Source organism: Theropithecus gelada, chromosome 2 (genome assembly GCF_003255815.1).
Source record: "Theropithecus gelada isolate Dixy chromosome 2, Tgel_1.0, whole genome shotgun sequence".
Lineage (NCBI taxonomy): Eukaryota > Metazoa > Chordata > Mammalia > Primates > Cercopithecidae > Theropithecus > Theropithecus gelada.
In genome coordinates this window covers 38,885,663-38,902,104 of record NC_037669.1, presented here as the reverse complement: position 1 = coordinate 38,902,104, position 16,442 = coordinate 38,885,663, and the positions used below count along the sequence as shown (strand labels likewise).

Sequence of the window (16,442 nt, the reverse complement as noted above, 5' to 3'; positions counted from 1 at the left end):
AGGCTCTGAAGCCGGATTGATTTGGGTTTAAATACTAGCTCTGTGTAAAACCCTAGTCTAGTTATTTAATCTCTCTGGGTCTGTTTTCTCTTTTATGTAACTGGAATAATAATGCCCACCTTGTTTGAAGTGTTTTGATGCTTGGATAGGATATATGTACAATATCTAGAATGGTGCCTGGCTCACAGTAGGTACTCAGAAATACTCTGCTTGCATTTTAATCTCAGTATTACGTCTTTATTTTGTGTTCTATTAAGTCTATTTTGTGTAGACTTATAGACTACATCTAAACCCTTCTTTCATATGACAGCTCTACAAATATTTGAGGGCCAGTGTCCTTAACTGTGTCTTGAATATTTGAGAAGCAGTGTGCCATAGTGTATTCCGGAGTTCATTTCTTAGATTTGAATCTCAGCTAGCCCACTTACACACTGAGGTAAGTTACCTGGCTTCTCTGAACCTCAGTTTCCTTATTTGTAAACTGGAGATGATATTAATAATACCTATCTCCTTGGTTAGTTGTGAATATCAAAGATGTTAATACAGATAAAGACCTATAGGCACATGTTAGTTAATTATACATAGAGTAAATATCTCATTGTGACAGAGGCAGTGGTTACATGTTCACCTAGTCCTGTTTTATTTTCACCTTTAGAGCCAGACATAAGCTGTTTTATTCTGCCTTCCTTGCAATTATGTTGGGGCTATGTGCTTATTCTAACTGGTAAACTGTAAGTAGAGGTGATATGTGTCATTTATGAGCCAAAGCCTTTGCCACGTGGATTGTGTAGGCTGCATATTGAGATGATGGATTCACAAGGTGATACTAGACTGAATTTCTAAATCACCATTTGGAATATAGCTTCTGGGTGCATATAGGACATTGTGTGGGCAAGAAATAATCTTTGTGTAAAGCTGCTGAGAGTTTGTCATTGTGCTGTCAAGGCATAATCTAGCCTATGAGCCTATGTAGGTTAATATGACTAATTTTGGTAGATGAATACGGAATGAAACAAACAGTTGAGGGGTCATTTTTAGGAGAAGGCCTTTTCAGTGAATTAAGGTATTCATTAAGATATCCTCCTTAATGATATTAAGGAGGAGGGAGGATTTTATTGAAGAAACAGAAACAGGGTTAAAAAAGGAACCTTAATTTTTCTATTTGAAATGGGTTTTATGTAAATGCATGTTTTGGTGATAAAACCCTTTGTCCTTCTTTTTATTGTCGCATATCCTATAATAGATTTTTCTTTCTTTAAAGTTTCTTACATCTTTCTAAATGTGAAACAGTTGTATTCTGGAGTGGTCATTAATAATTTTAATAGTGAATGAGTTTATCAGCTCCTTTTTTTGGGAGATTTTATCAAAGGGTATGGAGGAGAAAACGTTAAGAGTTCCAATTAAGTTTTTGAGGAAAAGAGGGGGCTTTAAATGCAGGCTAAGGATGGAGCACAGTGGATGTTGTATTTTCCTCTAATTTGGTATTGAGGTCTCTCTCCGGAGAGTTGCTAGAAACTCTAGCTCTGCCCTGATGGGGATCCAAGGGAGGTGGTCTTAGATACTTACAAAGTGGCTTTACGTGATACTTCTTTATCCTGGTGGACAGTCTAACCTAAGCGTCTAACTCATGACCAGGTGTCCCTCTTACAGGGAACTTGAATATACTGGCAGGTACCTTTGTGGTTCATGCCTGACTTGTGTCCAGTTTATGAGATAGCCACTCTCTAGGAGAGCCACAATGTTATTTATAGACCCAGAAAGAAGAGGGCAGCACACCTCAGGGCCAGCAGGAGGAAGGGGAGTCATCCAGGACATGTACTCTCAACCAGGGGGTGGGAAGAAGAGAGAAAGAGATAGCAAAGTCTTTATTGGGGTCCATGGTGTTACCCAAGTAAATTTCCCACAAGGAGTTCTAATTGGTGGGTTTAGAGGAAGCAGGCACAAGTTCTATGTAGGCATGCTGTGTCCATGAGAGGAGGTCACGGTGGCATATCTGCACAGTACTTGTGGGGTGTGGAAGTCAGTGGGGCAAGTCCAGTAGGTTGTATTTAGCTCTCCCACAGGGAGGTGGCCCAGGAGGCAGTTGTGTAAGGGGGATATCTGGATAAATCACATTGAGGAATAGGGAAGAGGTGAAGAACTAGATACTGTGTCAGGGATGACTTATCCTTCCTTCTGATATGAAAAAATTCAACTTATGTTTAAAATAGATGACGAGAGCTGGGCACAGTGGCTGATGCCTGTAATCCCAACACTTTGGGAGGCTAAGGCGGGCAGGTCACTTGAGGTCAGGAGCTTGAGACCAGCCTGGCCAACATGGTGAAATCCTGTCTCTACTATAAAAAATACAAAAATTAGCCAGGCATGGTGGCACGTGCCTGTAGTCCCAGCTACTTGGGAAGCTGAAGCAGGAGAATTGCTTGAACCCAGGAGGTGGAGGTTGCAGTGAACTGAAATCATACCAGTGCACTCCAGCCTGGGTGACAGAGTGAGATCCTGTTTCAAAATAAAAAAATAAAATAAAATGGATGCCAAAGCAACATAAAATAATTATAAGAATTTGCTACAGTGGAAAATGTAGTTAGGACTCAGCTCAGTCATAAACACAAGTGATCCTTGAGGTGAAACTTGGTGAGTGGCAGCGTGTTGTCAACCACTGTCCCAGATGTTAACTCTGCTTCCCTCACATACCACATAAAGTGGTAAATGGGTTTGATTCCTGGGAAATGAGTTTTCAAGTATCTTTAACCACTTAACAAGAAAATGTGACTTCTTAAAATGTACTTCTTAGGTTGACTCATTGCGAAGATAAAAAAGAAATACCAGAATAAAGTGTAAGAAAAAATACAAATCAAGTATTTAAACAAATTTTGGATGCATTATATTTGTACATATTAATGGGGCATACATGAAATTTTGTTACATGTGTAGATGTGTAATGATTAAGTCAGAATATTTAGGGTATCCATTGCCCAAGTCTTTATCATTTCTATGTGTTGGGCACATTTCATTTCCTCTCTACTATTTGTGTTGAAAAATACAACCATTTTTTTTTTCAAAAAAAATGTTATCACACTACTCTGCTATCAAACATTCGAACATATTCCGTGTATCAATGGTATGTTTGTACCCCTTGACAAACCTCTCTTTATCTCACTTCCACCCTCTACCCTTACATCCATCCCAGTCTCTGGTATCTGTCGTTCCACTCTTTACCTCCATATGATCAACTTTATTAGCTCCCATGTATGAGTGAGAACACAGAATACTTTTTGTGCCTGGCTTATTTCCCTTAACATAATGACTTCCAGCTCCATCTGTGTTGTGACAAATGACATGATTTCCTTTATTTTTATGGTCAATGGATTTCCATGGTATAAATATAGAATATTTCCTTTATCCATTTATTTGTTGATGTATACTTAGGTTGCATCCATATCTTTGCTATTGTGAATAGTGCTGCAGTGAATGTGAGGGTACAGGTGACCCTTTGATATACTGAATTCTTTTCCTTTGGATAAATACCTGGTAGTGGGATTGCTGGATTGTATGGTCGTTTTGTTTGTGATGGTGGTTGTTGTTGTTGTTTGAATCTCCATATTGTTTTCCATAGTGGCTGTACTAATTTACATTACAACCGACAGTGTATGAGTTTCCTTTTTTCCACGCCCTCACTAACATCTACTATTTCTTGTTTTTTTATTAATAGCCATTCTAATTGGAGTACGATGATACCTCATTGTGGTTTTGATTTGCATTTCCCTGATGATTAGTGATGAACATTTTTTTCATATACCTGTTGGCCATTTATATGTCTTCTTTTGAAAATTTCTGTGTATGTCTTTTGACTCTTTTTACGTGGTATTTATATTTTACTGTTGATTGCATGTTCTGGATATTAGTCCCCGGTTGGATGAATAGTTTGTAAATATTTTATTCCAACCAAGAAGTTGCCTCTTAACTCCTTTGTTTCTTTTGTTATGCAGAAGTTTTTAAATTTAATATAGTCCCATTTGTCTATTTCTGTTTTCGTTGCTGTGCTTTTTAGGCCTCAGCCATAAAATCTTTGCCTATACCAGTGTCCTAAAGAGTTTTCCATAAATTTTCTTCTTGTAGTTTTATAGTTTTGGGTTTTACTTTTAAATCTTTAATCCATCTTGAGTTGATTTTTGTATATGGTGAGAGAGTGTTCTAGTTTCATTCTTTTGCATGATTATCTAGTTTTCCAGCACCATATATTGAAGAGGTGTATTCTTTTTACGTTGTACCTATTTGGGGATCTCTGAACTTCTGTGTCTGGATGTCTTAAACTCTTTCTAGACTTGGCAAGTTTTCATCTATTATTTTATTAAATAGTTTCTCTCTTTCATTCTCTTTTAGGTAAGCAATAATTTGAATATTTAGTCACGTTATTGTGTCCCGTATGTCATGAGGGCTTTGCTCTTATTTATTTATTTATATTGCGTTATTTCAAAAGACCTGTCTTCACATTCTAAGATTCTTTCTTTTGCTTTGTTTAGTCTATCATTAAAACTTTCGAATGTATTTTGTATTTCATTCAATGATTTGAGAGTTTCTATTTAGTTCTTTTTATTATATCTATCTCTTCGGTAAGTTTCGCAGTCACATCCTGAATTGTTTTTCTGATTTCTTTGTATTGTTTTTCAGAGTTATCTTGTAGCTCAGTGAGATTTTCTTTTTTCACATTTTCAACATTTTGAAATCTTTTCCTGAGATTTCATGAATTTCTTTTCAATTAGGATTTATTGCTGGATGTGTTCCTTTGCAGGTTTCATATTTCCTTGCATTTTTATGTTTTCTGTGTCCTTACATTGGTATCTGTGCATCTGGTGTGACAGTTGCTTCTTCCAATTTTGTGATTTTGCTTTCATAGGGGAGGACTTTTTCCTGAAGATGAATATATGGTATTGGTTGGGTAGGACATTTTGGCTTTGATTCTGGGTACATGCAATAGTGCAGTGTCTGTATGATTTCTTTACTATAAACAGCATCAGTGGTGTCTGATTTCCTTGGTGGCTTAGGGTACGGTTGTCAGAGAAGGCTGTGGTGAAGTTTTGCTGGGATCTTGGTTGCCAGTCTTCAGGCTTCAGTGGTGGCAGCAGGGAGCTGACTGTGCCTGCCCTTGGGCCCAAGGTGGCATGCATTGGCACCAGTGTTAGCGGGTCCAGGCAGGCTGATTCTTTGCTTCTAGGTGGTTTGTTCAGGTACCAGGCATGGCAGTGGTGGGCTGGGTGGATGGAAGAGTTATTGAGCCCCTGGCACGAGCAATGGCAGTGGCAGCAGTGAGACAACCCTCTGAAACCCAAGTGGTCTGTGCTAGTGTTGGCAGTGGCTGTGACCAGTTGGGTGGGCTGATGACCAGCAGGTGGCATGTGGGGGGTGGGTGCCGGCTGTGGTGGTAGTAGCAGGTTGAGTGGACCTGATCCTAGACACTGGGAGGAGTGCTCAGGTACCACGGGCACTGGATCAGGCAGTCTCCAAGCTCCTGGATGGTGTGCTCAGGTGGAAGCAGCACCATCTGTGCTGTGGACCTGCTATTGGAGAAAGCTTGGTTGCTTTCCCTGGGGGCAGCCATAGGCAGGCAGCTGGAGGGTGTGGGTTTTTCTTGCACCTCATCCCACAGTAGTCTGTAGCTGCAGTGGTTGTGGGCAATGGAATTTGTCCTCAGGATGCATGAGAATGTGTGGCTGCCCCTCTGCTGGGCTAGGGGTGGGATTGTTGCTCGAGACTCTTGACCTGGGCCTGGTTGCAGGGCAGGATGCAGTCCAGTGTGGGCTGGGCTCTTAAAATGGCACCGTGCTGCAGCTACTTAGGACTCAGCAGGTTGTGGGACTCGGTGTGAGCTCCCTCTCTGGAACAGTGCCTTCGTGTGGTTTCTAGGGCACACTCTATGTTACTTTCAAGGCCTCTGAGGGTCAAAGGGCTCTCCCCTGGCTAGGATAGTCGTAGTCCATGATGGGAGTGTGGACCACTGGGGTCTCTCACCCTTTCCCCACACTAGGGAGTTCAAGATGATCCCTGCTGAACAGGCTGCCTCGCTTCCCTCTACTTTCTTGCTTTAGGTGTTTCCTGTCACTTTGTTAAATTTCAGTGTTCTCTCTTGGATGATCTATTTGAAGTGTTATTTTTCTCCTCACTATTTTGTTTCTTCTTAGTGGAGGAGGTGAGTAGACATTAGGAGATGCCTCTAATGAGCCATTTTGAAACTGGGACATTGTCTTTTTCAAGAATTACTACCCAAGACCAAACTAGAACATGCCTCAGAGGTTCCAGGTATAGCGTGGGACACTGAGGAATGTGGTCCTGCCCCTCAGCCACAAGGGCCCTGCAAGCTGTTGCTGCCTGTCTGAGGGCAGCAGAAACAGAGCTCAACCAATAAACTCATGCAAACCAAGGTGCTGGGACCTCTGAGCTCACCCTCCCAGGAGTGTCCAAATAAAGTATTTAGGTGGCTTACTTAGAGATCCAAGCCAGGGCAATGTTAAAGGGAAATTTGGGGAATATGTGTTTTCTTGCTGCCATTTTCTCAAAGCAGACATTATGATAACATAAAGTGAAATGTGGGATAAATGATCACTGTCCTAATGCTGTGGATCAAATATTTTTTCACATATCAATTTCCATTGATAAATGAACTTGCCCTGGCTTAGGACCCCAAAAGCAACGGATAAAATTCAGTATCTCTTTTTTTTCCTACAGAAGTGGATGACAGGAAGTTCACTTCTTAGAGAATTTATCACTGTTTTTGAAAATATAGTTATGAAAAGTAATTTCTGATACTGAGGCTAGAATGTTACATTATGGGGGTTGATCAGAGGAAGGATGGACTCTCCTGTTACCTTTCATATCTCTCCTGGTCCACTGTAGATTGCCATGGTAGTAGGAACTTTGATATACATTAATATAGTCCACAGAGAAATTATATGAGAAATGAAGCAAGAGGCTTATAACTTCAGGGAAGGAGGGTTGCCGATATGCAGTGTTCAGAATGTCCTTTATCTTCAGACTGGAATAAAAGTTTGATTCTGTCTCTAGTTTCCCTGGTAGCAGGAGGTTTGTTCTCCTTTACTGTGCTCGCTGTAGCAGCATGGAAACTTCCTTGGAACCCCAGATCACGGCAGCAGTGGTGGATTCCTACTTTGAGATATTGGGAAGTAGGCAAAGAGAGCTTTGGACCCTTCAGTGATGATGGGGGTTTTGGGGTCATGCCTTGGGGATTTCCTATATACAAGGTGCTATTTGAAAGTACAGACAATACATGAGAACTGGAAAAGATAACTTCAAGGTTTGGGCCTGTTACCATTAGCCAAAAAAGAGCAAGTTGGGAAAACAAACTAATTTTTAAGGAGAAGACACTGACTTCATTTTTGGACATTGACTTTGAAGTGATGGTTATTAAAATGGTGTCTGGAAGTTTGACACTCCCTCTTATTTTTCTTTTGTAAGGTTAAAAAGAGGAATTTACTGGGGCATATAACCAAACTATGAAATGCATACAGCTTAAACTGCCTTTAGGGCTGGTTGGGAACACATAACTTGAATTTAGTTAAGGCTGTCTCTTCTATTTCATGTGTCAGTTTCATGTTCTCTCTTTTTAAAAAATTTTTATTAATTTCAACGTTTATTTTAGATTCAGAGGGTATGTGTGCAGCTTTGTTAAATGGATATATCCTGTGACACTGAGGTTTGGGGTACAAATGATCCTGTCACCCAGGTAGTGAGCATAGTGTCCAATAGGTAGTTTTTCAGCCCTTGACTTCCTCCCCCTGCCCCCCAGTAGTCCCCAGTGTCTGTTGTTCTCATCTTTTTGTCCATATGTACCCAATGTTTAGCTCCCACTTATAAATAAGAACATGCAATATTTGGTTTTATGTTCCTGCATTAATTCACTTAGGATGATGGCCTCCAGCTGCATCTATGTTACTGCAAAGGACATAATTTCATTCTTTTTTTTGTGGCTGCATAGTATTGCATGGTGTATGTGTACCACATTTTCTTTATCCAGTCCACTGTTGATGGCCACCTAGGTTGATTCCATGTCTTCGCTATTGTGAATAGTGCTGCAGTAAACATATGAGTTGACACTTCATCTTTTGTGCAAAGCTAGGGCTAACAATGTTTTGTTTAGAGACCTTTTGTTAGGCTCAAATTAAAGACCCTATTCGTTATTTGATAGAGCATGTCTTTGAGATTATAGTTCAGGTTTGTGGAAGTATGTGATTCAATATATAAACTCCTAACAACTTTCTATGAGCACATCTTTGTGGTTTTTTTTTTTTGTTTTTTAAATCCAACAGGGCTACAAATTTATTTGTCACATATGGTAAAATCTATATGAAATGAGTAAATTTTTTTAAGGAAATATATTATTGAAGGAAATAGGAAAGTGGTGGGATAACATTTTTAAAAACATATGTGGCTTTGTGAACAAGATTTTTTTTTTGTTGTTCAAGGCAAAAATCTCTTCAATAAGAGAGATAGAGGAGAATTTCTTCTCCACAGTGTAATCTGTAGCCATCTGCTGCTGTATCTCATTATGTTCTTCATGTAATTAGAGCAATTAGGATGAGGCTTGCACTGTATATTGGTCATGGAAGGAGGGTTGAGCTATTTCCAGGCTTGTTTTGAGAGACTGGAGATTAATGGCCTAATCTTTTAGGTAAATTGATAGAAACTGAGATATATTTAAGCTAGGAAATGGAGAAGGGCAATTTTTTTGTTATCTGTTACGTTGCTTTCTTATCACCATGGTAACTAGGTGTTTTGACAAATATATTTTTAATGAGATTAACTCATGATAAAGAAGAAAGTGATAGTGATAGAGAAAATGATAAGAAGAAAGATTGTAGAATGAAAGAAGATGGGTTTCGTGATATGGTGATATGGTAGAAACCTCACTCCAGATTTTCAACGCTAAGAAGTTTGGAGAAAAGGAGGAAGGAAAATTTAAAGGAGAAGGCAAAATTAGGGATATACAAAACTCTCTTTTGGGAAGCCAGTCATGGAATGTGGTTTGTACTGAAGAGGCGCCAGGAGATTAGGTACTGCAACCACAAATGTGCTAACCCACTGTAGGATTCTTAGGGTAGATTGCAGTGCCACTCGACCCTCTTGTAAGATTAGCATGTCATTCCAAATCCTGGAAGAGGCTTCTTGTAACATCTAACTGTTCTTCCTAATCTCCCTCTCTGCACCCTTTATTTCCAATTGCCAACACATTAGTGATGATTCTCAATGCTAATACTGAACTATTGCCTGTTCTTCCAACGGATCTTTCTCAGGTAAAGACTATTATCTATTCAACCTACTTGTGGTCAACAAATGCATTTTTATGAAATACTGCTCTATCCCTGTCTCTTTTTTATTCAAATACTTTTAGAAAAGGCTCACATTGCCTACAATACCATGCATCTTATCTTGACGTTCAAGGTCACCTGAAGAGAGACCAACCCACTTTATCTCCTATAGCTCTTCTGTATGAACCCTATTTTCTTTTTTTTTAATTTTAATTAAATTTAATTTAAAGTTCAGGGATACATGTGCAGGACGTGCAGATTTGTTACATAGGTAAACGTGTGCCATGGTGGCTTGCTGCACTTATCAACCCATCATCTAGGCATTAAGCCCTGCATGCAATAGCTATTTATCCTGATGCTCTCCCTCCTCCGGCCCCTCCAACAAGCCCCAGTGTGTTGTTCCCCTCCCTGTGTGCATGTGTTCTCATTGTTCAGCTCTTACTTATAAGTGAGAACATGCGGTGTTTGGTTTTCTGATGAACCCTATTTTCCACTAGCCTATGTCCTGCCTGTGTTTAAAATGTGTCGTGTTCGTCTCTGCCATTGCTTCTTTGCACATATGATTGCTCTTGTTTGGAAACTTCCTTGGTTCTCTAAGTCTTAAATCCTTTAAGGTCCGATTCAGTACCTCACCATCTTAATTGTGTTCTACACTTATTTTCTGTTATATTTTTACTTAAGAGACCTTACAGTGCTTAGCATAGTTGTTTATAGCGTAGCAATGCTGAAAAGTTGATGCTAGTGCTTGAAGCATAGGTCTTTAGGAGAGATCAGGATGGCTTACCTCACTTTGTATTTCAAGTTGCTGTGGCACCAGGCCTTTGGCAACCCAGACAAGTCAGGTTAGAGAAATGAATTCGGTGTTTATTTCACTCCTTTGTTTAATTTCCTGTCAAAGCCCTGATGTCACCAAATTCTACACAGCCCAGGCACTTGCCAGAGAAAATGATTTTCCCTGGTTTTGAGGGGACTTATTCTAGATGCATTGAATAGATTCAGCTTCTGGGTGTATGCCCAGTGCCTTATACATAGAACAGTTAATTCTAGGGGATGTCCATGCTCCATTCTGTTCTGATCAGGACTCATTTATATGTGCCAAGCCGCTGCTGAGCTTGGCATGTGCTGGTGGGCAAGAGAGGCCTGGCTTTTGTGTACATATGACAAGCTCTGCTCCCTGCTGGGTGGGGCATGTCCCTGGATGAGAGATCCTGGGTGAGAGAGCAGCGGAGAGAACAAAACAGTGGCAATGAGAGACTGCAAGTAAGCAGTTAGGACAGACATAAAAGGAGATATTAATAATAGAGGAAATTGATATCCATATTGCCAGTGGAAAGAGCCACATAGAGCAGGGTTTTGTCCTTCTCAGTGTGTGCATCTTTGTCTAGAATTTACCCAGGTTCTGGCATTGCCCGAAGGTCACTGACTCCAACTCTATTCATTTATGGTGTGGCCTATGCTTTATCCCAGTGTTACTGGGAGATGTTAATTCTTTATTGAAAATGTCTATATTTTAGTTCTTCAGGGGCTACTTAACTCTTTAATTGCTTTATTGTTTATGCCAGTGAAACCCTGGGCTACATATCTGAAAATGTTTCACTTATCCTTGAATTATGCCTCCCAAGCATTAAGCTATAGCTTCTACAAATTTAGTAATGGTGTCTACCCTGAATAACGAGGATCTATCTTTCCAGCCCTGTACCCACGTGTTATGTGTCAGGCACATGAATTGTATTGTTTCTAAATGGCAAATTAATAGGATGTCAGAATTTGCATAGATTATGCAAAATTATCCATTCAGCAACTATTGAGCAGTATTCTCTGATATACTGAAAAAATAGGAGATCTTTGCCCCTGAGGAATGTACAGTTTAGCCAGGAGAGAAGATAACAGACATGAAGCATAAGTATAATGCTGCTGATAAGTGTGTTAGGAAGTCATAAGTACATTGCAAAATAGAAAAAGTGGTAAGAGCATGAGTTGAAGATACATGAACAAGATTAATTACAGGTTAGTATTTTCCATTTCCTTTTTAGATTACAGAACTAAAAGGAAACAGGCATTGAAATCCTTGTGTCTGTCTGGATCCTACAGGAATAATTGGCCATTTAGTTCTCGCCATTTGGGAATTGGAGAGAAGGACAGGAATAAACCCCCAAATCTCAAGTCCAAATCAAAATGTAGTGAGAGCAACCCCCCAGAGAAGAAGCTTGAGTTCTTCCTTTCTGTTCTTAGGAACTTGGGAGTTGCTCCTTTAAGATAGAAATGCATTTGTTCTAATATTTGTCTTCAATGTAAAGCAATAATAATTTGAATTTTAGGTGGTTTGGTTGAATATCTTTGTATTGAATATATTTAAATATGATGTTGGGAATATGTTATCTTAAACATGCCGTTCTTTATTCTTAATTATAAACTAAAATTTTCAGGTATCAGTCAAGGCTTGAGAAGGCACTGGAGCAGAAGTTTCTTCTATCCAGCAACTATACTGTCTATTTTTTTTGAGACGGAATCTCACTCTGTTTCTCAGGCTGGAGTGCAGTGGTACAATCTCGGCTCACTGCAGCCTCTGCCTCCTGGGTTCACACAATTCTCTGCCTCAGCCTCCTGACTAGTGGGGATTACAGGTGCCCACCACCACTCCTGACTAATTTTTTGTATTTTTAGTAGAGACGGAGTTTCACCATCTTGGCCAGGCTGGTCTTGAACTCCTGACCTCATGATGTGCCCACCTCGGCCTCCCGAAGTTCTGCGATTATAGGCGTGAGTCACTGCGCCTGGCCCAACTATACTTTTATTGTTTATCTTCCCTTTTTCTTCCAGTCACTTCTTTTCGGGATAATTAATGTTATTGAAATAAGAAAACGTACCTTAAAATTAAAATCAAACCACATTGATTTTAATTTTAAGGTACGTTTTCTTATTTTGGCATAATCCTGAATTTTGGTGTTCTGTTTTCCGTGTTTACACATAAACCTAAAATGTTTTCCCCTTCGGTATTTATTTTCTGTTACTAGATTGTCACTCCCTGAAGTTTGCTAATCTGATGGAAGCTGACCTAATAATGTAGAGTGTAAAAATGTCTCTCTGCTTTCTGCCCCGTAAATACAGTGTGCCATAAATGCCCATTGTATGCTTCAGTCATTCCAGTGCTTTTTGCTCTTTAATAGTATAATTGCCTCTTTTATTTCTTCAGGTTATCATCTGGGCAGAGTGTTAGTTCATAAGGGAGCATGAGGCACATCTGTGAGTTCCAGAGCTCAGCAGGATTCACCCCCTGGGCTTTGGCAGGGCATGTGAAACTGGGGCTGGCACCTCATTATTGCCAGCTTTATTGTTGCCTGTTCTGCATCAGCTGCCAATACTGCTGTGACACCAAACACTATTTTCGGTCTTCTTTTTAGCTAAACATTTTTTTTTCCAAATATTAAGTAACTTATGTACCTATTTCTACAAAGGAAAATACTATTTAATAGAGGAGTGGGAACAGAAAAGCAGATTTTAATGCTTTAAGATTTTAAAAACTTTTTAAATTAGTTTTTTTTGTGTGTGTGTGTGTGTGTGTGTGTTTTGTAAAACTGTGTAGCTGTTTGAAAGCTAATAGTATTTGAAAACCACAGTAATGTGTATTACTGAGAATGCAATAGTACCAACTCCTAGAACATATCCTTTTTGCTGCTATTTTAAATCATAACTTGAAATGAAAAAAGTATGTGAATATAATTCAAAACCAAATTCAAAACCTTTCCACTTCAAACTGGCTTCTGTTTTGATATTGCCAGAATTCTGATCATCTTAAAGGCAGGAAACCATGAATTTGTTTTATTTTCTTGCTCATGTGCTATCCTTCACTCCCATTGACGATTCCTGCCAGTTTTTCCATTTAGCACCTCCATACATATTTATTTCATTTTCAGAGATCCCCTAGTTCAGATCCTCTTTGTGTCTAGTTATTTTGATGCAGTAACAATTGGAGTTTTAATCAGTGTCTCTCCCTATTATTATTTTCTATTATACTTGCCCTTTCTTTTTTCAGGAAAAGATAAATGTAGCATATCTCATACTGCAAAAGAGTTGAATTCTTGACTTTTGAATTTTATAAGTCAAATTCTAGGCATGAAGGTAACTGTTTTGGAAGAATTAGAATCAGTTGTGTCTGTCCTCAGAAAAGTAGAGGGTAGCGGTGGTGGCATTCAGATCCTCTGTGCCCAGCATGGCTGGAGAATAGTAGATATGGCTGTCTAAGTTAGAGGGACCTGTGGCAACTTTGCAAATTTCCCATGGCAAGGATAACTTACGGGGCGATGAGAAGATACCTGTATGCCCAGAGGGACATGGATGTAGCCAACAGAAAGTCAGACTTGCAGAAGGCTTGTGGCAGAGATGAGGATGAGGGAAGGAGCTAAGGATCTCGGTAGACCTACCTGTAGGAGAGCTACAGATGTTTGTGGATAAATGCTAATGACCTCCACCATCCTTCCATTCCTCTACCACACAACTCTAGCATTTTGTAATCTTTTGGAATTTAGATGCAGCCCATGAGGAAGGGGAAACCAGAAATTGAGATTACCCTGACTTGGCTGAAATTTAGTTTTCCCCATTCAGCAGAATAGGAGTTTCAAAACAGAGATTAAGTTCAGTTGTACAGAAATAAACTCCCAATTACTTGCACACCTGAGTTTGTGCTTTGCCCTGGTACCTGCTGCACTAGTTCCTTTGCAGTGAAGCCTCTCTAATCTTGCTGCTTTCATGGGGGAAGCTACCATGGCTGTTGGCAATACACGGCCTGGACGTGTTGATTCTTCATGGTCTGTGTCCGCTTCATTGTTCCCGCTGTTTTCCAACCTGAACCTCTCCTTTACGCAGCCCAGTCCCCTCATAGCCTCATGTCTACCGGGAGACTTCTCAGCTTCCTGCCTAACTGCTCTTTCTTTGTGTATACTTTTCCCACTTACATTCAGACATGAGCTGTCTTCTTCCTCTTTTTTTGCCAGTCTACATCTTTACCAGTTTTCATGGTTCAGCCCTGACAGAGCTGTCATTTAATGACCTTTCTTTATTTTCGTAGTCACTACAGTGTTGGATTATTATTATTATTTTTTAAATATTTACCACTTAGCACTTACATAGTGCTTTTTGTTTCTTGATTATTGTTCTATGGCTGTTAGTTTTTTTCCCTCCAACTTGATGATAAGCTTCTTAGGAACATGGACCATACCCTGTTTTTTCTTGTGTTCTCTTGAGTGCTAGCGTATGGTGGGCATAGAGAAGATACTGAAAAATTACTCGTTAATTAATGGGGCGGAAGCCATTTCTATTTACATTATGTGTATGAGATGAATTTTATCTTTATCTGTTTTATTCTTTATGTATTTCTATGTCTCTACCACACTAGCAGTTAAATTAAGGAAGCAAGCAGTGGGTGGGTGCACTGTTCCTGTCTCTGACAAGTACAACAAAGCTGACTTGCTCTATTTTTAGAAAGCTTGATGGTGTTAATTTTTCAAATGTCGCTTAAAAATAGGTAGCTAAATAAGTACTCTGAGTGTTTTTAGTGCAATGGGATACTTTTATAAAGGGGCCTCTGGAATATGGGTATCACAGATTTAACGTCTTTAGTTAACACTTGCTCAAAGTTATCGAAGAGATAAAGAGAGTTATTGCTCTGTCTTGTGTAATATTTTTTTAATTGCTAAGTTATCTGTTGTTAATTAGGATCCCCTTTTTTGATGTAGCTTCAGAAGAATGCTTTGTCCTAAATTCTAGCTTAGTGTTTCATTTATGTGCTTGGATAAGTTTCCTTCCCCGTTCTGGACTTGACTTTCTCTGTCCTGTACTTTATTTTTTTATTCAACATTAAGGACCTTTTCACAGAAGAGTCCTTCCCCGTTGGGTTTTAAAGACACTTGATCTTCTTTTCTCTTGTTATTCCTCTGGCTATTATGTGTAATTCCCTGGGGACCCAAAGCAGGCAAGAGACCTGGGAAGGAAGGAACGGAAACCTGAGAGGCTTCAGGCACACAGGAATGTCATTCTGTTCCCCTTCAGCACCTTCCCCTAGTCGTGCATTGGTTTCCCCCAGATCCAGAGAAGAACGTAAAACCCATTTTGCAGAAGTAGGCCATATGCCTCTCTTTAGGGATGACCTATAAAACATGTATTATTTTTCACATATTAAAAAATGTGCATCTGATATTTTGATATTTTTAAAATCTCAGATGGCACCTGACAAAGCTTTGCAGTGCTCTGTGTATAAGTCACCCTTATCTGAGGTGCTTTTTGGTTAAGATCTCAAAAATTTTCTCTTTTTTTCTCTCTTTTCTACTGGAGTGAACCTGAAAGTACCCTGTGTTACGTTAAAGTTATTGGCAAATGTGTCCTTATTGTGAGAATAAGGAAGAACGTGCACTGACTTTTGGAGGAATGCCCACCTCATTCAGTGGCACTGCTTGCCAATGCATAATAAAAAAATAAGATAGAAAGGCTCCTACAAAGAGGAAGACAACACAACTATATGTATTCACTTGCTTTCTCATTTGCTTATTTACTTGACATGTTTTCAATAAGTGCAGAGAAGAAAAGGCAGAGGGTGCTATGCAAACAAATGGACAGGAGAGGGGGTCCTTTATGAGAAGGGTTCTTTAAGAAAGTAATTTTTAAGCTGGGACCTACTAAATTTCTAAGCTGAATTCCTACTGACTAGTAGAAATTCCTACTGACAAGTCAGTAGGAATTAAAGAGCAAAAGAGTTGAAGAGATTGTCACAGTGAAGTTGAAAATAGCCAGGTATGTTGGAGGACCTGAAGTCTAGACAACATGGCACAGCAGTAGGGGGAGAATGGCAGGAGATGGAGGCAGCTTCATCTAGAAATGCTTATGTTTAATTTTTAAAAGATGTGTCTTGGTCTCTCGATTGGCAAATAGCTGTGGAAAGTGAAATAGTTTGTTTTGAAGAGTTAATATGGTTGAAACAGCATCATTTTGTAAAGTTATATCTAAATCTTAATAGAGATGTAAAGAAAGATTAGAGATTTAAGATGTAATGCAGATCATGCCATGTGGTCAGTGGCTTTTTTTTTTTTTTTTTTTTGAGACGGAGTCTCGCTCTGTCGCCCAGGCTGGAGTGCA

The 16,442-nt window shown here is 39.5% G+C and overlaps 1 protein-coding gene across 6 annotated transcripts in view; it reads left to right on the top strand.

Annotated features, from left to right (window-relative positions):
- IGSF11 (immunoglobulin superfamily member 11) overlaps positions 1-16,442 on the top strand; it is a 208,109-nt gene that overhangs the window by 129,969 nt on the left and 61,698 nt on the right. Inside the window, exon 2 of one of the 6 annotated variants that reach the window (XM_025375596.1) lies at positions 1,752-1,891. The exons of the other annotated variants lie outside the window; for them this stretch is intronic. The gene's annotated coding sequence lies outside the window, so the exon portion shown is untranslated. The remainder of the gene's footprint in view (positions 1-1,751; positions 1,892-16,442) is intronic. 6 annotated transcript variants of the gene reach the window in all.